Here is a 4366-nt window from a genome sequence, read left to right on the forward strand (position 1 = left end):
ATTGCTCATATCTCCCATATCCAAAATCACTTCAACGCACATATTTCATTGTCAAATAAAGTTATCTTGATAAAATTCGACACATATTTAATAATAATTAATAAATTTATTGTACTAAAATGCGACTTTAATTTTTTGGCTATAAATCATTATACGCAATTTTTCCTAATTGGTCGATAAAAATGTGTATTTTGTATATATAAATCATTCTACGGATTTTTTCAGATAAGCCCAGTTGTCTTAGCTTCCATATAAGGTATACTTTTGAATATCACTTCATACCACTTAATACGTTATATCCGGGTAAAACTCGAAATAAGTATGTTCTGTGTATAGATAAATCATACTATTAAAATGTTTTCGAACTGTCCTATTAATATACATTTTTTGGATCTAATTAAAATTAGTTTAATATATTTATGCATAAATGTAAGTACCCTCAATACGGAAAAAAGCATTTTGACAAGTTATCTAAAAATTAGATAGTGGTGGGTATTTAAGATTCGGCATAGCCGAATAATTTGTTAAGGCTAAATTTTGCCTTTTTATACCCAACAACAAAAAATATCTCCTTTCAATATTTAATAAGGATTGACCAAACCCCCATATAAAATTTTATAAGGATCGGTCCACAATTAACCCCACAAAATGACTTTCATTCTCATTTCTAATCTTAACAAGCGTATACATAAATAATTTTCTTATATTTTTGTGATGATGGATCCATAACTAAATCCTACCTCATTCAGAAAATGATTCTAACATTCATTATTGACTCAAAAATGTGAGTACTGCGATGAAGTTCGACATAAACCAGTTTCGTATGAGCCAAAACCTATCTACTAAATTTTATGAGCACAGTCTATAATTATCCCATATAAGCTTCCCTTCAAAATATGAACTTTAATTACCGACTTAAAAATGCGATTGTGCTAGACAAAACTTATCTATCAAGTTTTATGGGGATCTGTCTGTAAGTGACCCCCATTTAAGCTCTCCTTTAGAAAATTACTGCCTTTAACACTTAAATACGACTACAACGATAAAATTTCACATAAACAAGTTTTGTATGAGCTAAAAAATTGACTTTAGATCAAGGATGCCCAAGCCCTAGGCGTTTAGTACTCTTTTGTTTTTGTAAATGCCCCTAGCTATAGCCCGTGTGTTTTCTATACACCAGAGCCCAAGGCGAATTCACATAAGGTGGTATTATTCAATCAGCTGATAAATTTTTTTCTTAATTCGCCTGGTTTCCGTAGCTGAGAAAGTTTGTTATTGTTTTCATTTAGTGGGGAGGGTATATTGGTTTGTGCTGATGTTTGTAACATAGAAAAATATTCGTCCTATACCCACCTTAAAGTATACCAATCGGCTTAGAATCATGATCGGGCTTCATTTGGCCCTATCCCCCATACAAACTCCCCTTCAGAAAATGACTTAAAGGTCAAAATTCACTTACAAAAACTAATAACACTTTTAAATTCTACATAAATAATATTGAAGAAGACTTAACTCCCTCTACCAACATTTTTAAGGATAGGGCCATATTTTTGCCCTTTGAGCCCTCTTTTTTTGCCAAAATAAAAGTAAAAATACTCCGAAATAAAGTTAAAAAACAAACCAAAAGTTTTATTTTTTTAAATAATCCCCATTTTTAACATACATACTGACAGGTGTAGGGTATTATATGGTCGGCTACGCCCGACTATACATTCATACTTGTTATATTTAAAAATGTCCGTTAAACGGAGAAAAACTTCGTTAATATTTTGAATTATTTATGTAAAAAATATCATTTTATTTAAATAATGGCATACTTAATTGGTATGTATACAAATATTTTATTTAAGAAAAATATATTTTTTTCTATTAAATGTTAACATATAACACAATATTGTTTTATATTTTATATTAAAATTGTGTGGTTAACGTGATTAACTAAAAAAAATCTCTTCCCGAACACTGACTGACTGGCAACTGACTTTTACGTTATGGCCCAATTTTTGAAATTTATTAAATGTTAACAAAATAAACAATATTGTTTTATATATACACTATGTAGATAAACAGATTAACTAAAAAAGTCTGTTCCGGAACGCTTTATATAAAAAAATCCATATAAGGTATTTACCCGTCCGGCGGCTGCTACATTATGGCCAAATATTGAAAATTACTCCGCCGGAGTAGAATTATCCATTCGCAACAAATATTCATTGTACTTTTTTATGTTTATTTTTCACAAAAAAATAAGTTTTACCTAACTTCAGGTAAAACTTAATTCTTTATTTTTATTTTTAATATAACATAAACATTTTACAAAATATTTTATTATTTTACATTAAATAAATTCGGCGTACTTATGGTTTTTGACATCTACGTAAACCAAATGCAAAAACAAACAAGTAGGAAAGTATAGTCGGGCAATGAATTCGCCGAATTTATGGTTTTTGACATTTACGAAAACCAAAAGCAAAAACAAAATACATGGGTAATGTTGTTGTTTCAGAACTGCCACCACCTTATCTGAATCAAGGTATATTAATTTTATAAGGTAGAGTCATCGGCGAATTCAGAATACCGAGCGAATTGGTTATATTTTTTTATATGTAGTTTGACATTGTGCCTGCACTTGAAGGCGAATTGGCTGTCAGGGAAAAATGTCAAAAACAGCTGACAAATAAATCAAAGCGAATTTTTGTTAAACAAAAAATGTTTATAAATTTGAATCTGTTTGTAATTTAATTTGATGTTTTTAAAAATAAAACTAATTTCGTGTAGTATTATTATTGGTTTTAAAACTTAAACGAATTTAACAGCATACATTTTGTCTTTAATCACACAATTTCACTTTAATCACAAATTTGACATTAACAAAATGAAAACAAAGTTTGACATTTACAAAATGTAAACAAAGTTTGACATTAATTCTACACCATGGCGAAAAATGAACATAGTAGCAAAAACGATCAGCTGTTCTGATAACACTACCTTATAATTAATATATCATGATCTGAATTCGCCTTGCTTTGACAGCTACGTAAACCAGGCGAATTAAGAAAAAAAATTATCAGCTGATTGAATTAAACCACCTTATATGAATTCGTCTTGAACACCACCTTATATGAATTCACCTTTTAAAACACGTTCTATTTCTTTTAAAACATTTTAAATACATTGAAATGGACAAGCGAACACCAAAAAATCTCCAGGTTTGCATTGTTGTAATTTTATGAATTTATAATAGAAATAATTGTTTTTCAGGATCTTTTGAGGTTCGCAATAAGTCAGAAGCATACTGAAGGAAATGAGTGTATTAAAATCGACGAGGATGTAAGTTAAGTAAACATTTAAAAAATGGACCGTAAAACCAAATACTATTATTACAACAAATTTTGGAAAACTTTAATCTTATAACCCGTATGTTTGCTGATATTCTACTTGTTAAAAAACATTTTATGAACAGTCAGAATTCGGGCAGGGGACTTCTGCCCAGTTGTTGGTAAATACTGGCCTTTTTGGGGTATTACAAAATATAATTTTAACTGTATGTTCAGCTCCAACAAGTTTCCCAAGATTTTATATAAAAATAAAGCAAATGTATTTCAAATTTATTAGAGATGAAGATCTCTTTTTATTTAAACCAAAATATTACCTTGTAGAAGTAGATGGTTTTGTAAATGTAATTGCACGTAGTGCTTGTGTCGTAGACAAATCAAAAAGTGATTTATAATGTCAAACGAAACAAGCATAAATTTGTTGCCAAACAATATTTAAGCACCGTTAGCGGTTACTCGTTAGAATCTTCCAACAAAGTTGCAAAAGGGAAGCTTTATAGGACTCTAACGTTGTTATAAATAGTATTTCAAAAAGGTAGTTAAATCAATTTTAAATTAAACACTGTAAAATTATTTGTCCTAAAGACTTATGGCTGTATTAATACAAATTTATTTTGGGTTTATTAACCATAATTCACAAAAATTGTATTCATAAACGTCAAACAGCCTAAAATACCAACCATGATGTAATAAGTAAGGTGATAGCGTTTAGGCAACAACCGCAACAAACACAATACTTTATGTTTGTTTAGAGCATACATCGGCAGAGTGTAAAATATTCTTCCCACACTAACGCTACTTCACTTTGTGTTTTTGTATTCCATACACTGAAAGAAAAGTTTGTAAAATTTTTTACTATTTTTATTGTGACTTCAATACTTTACAGTGTACTTTATTATAAATAACAAACATTAACATTTCTGGATTTTTTTATGAATAGGATTGGAAAACATTGCTCTCGAAAATGCATTTATTTGCAAATTTTAGATAGTAATGAATCTTAATATATACTCTATGTAAATAAAAGTAAA

General features: G+C 29.2%; 1 long non-coding RNA gene across 1 annotated transcript; it reads left to right on the forward strand.

Moving 5' to 3' along the window:
• Positions 1-3103: 3103 nt before the first annotated feature.
• Positions 3104-3616, forward strand: LOC124418603. Its single transcript, XR_006940092.1, has 2 exons — positions 3104-3209; positions 3262-3616. It is a non-coding gene; the product is annotated as an uncharacterized LOC124418603 (long non-coding RNA).
• The last annotated feature ends 750 nt before the right edge of the window (positions 3617-4366 follow it).

The sequence above is a fragment of the Lucilia cuprina genome, chromosome X (genome assembly GCF_022045245.1).
Source record: "Lucilia cuprina isolate Lc7/37 chromosome X, ASM2204524v1, whole genome shotgun sequence".
Classification (NCBI taxonomy): domain Eukaryota; kingdom Metazoa; phylum Arthropoda; class Insecta; order Diptera; family Calliphoridae; genus Lucilia; species Lucilia cuprina.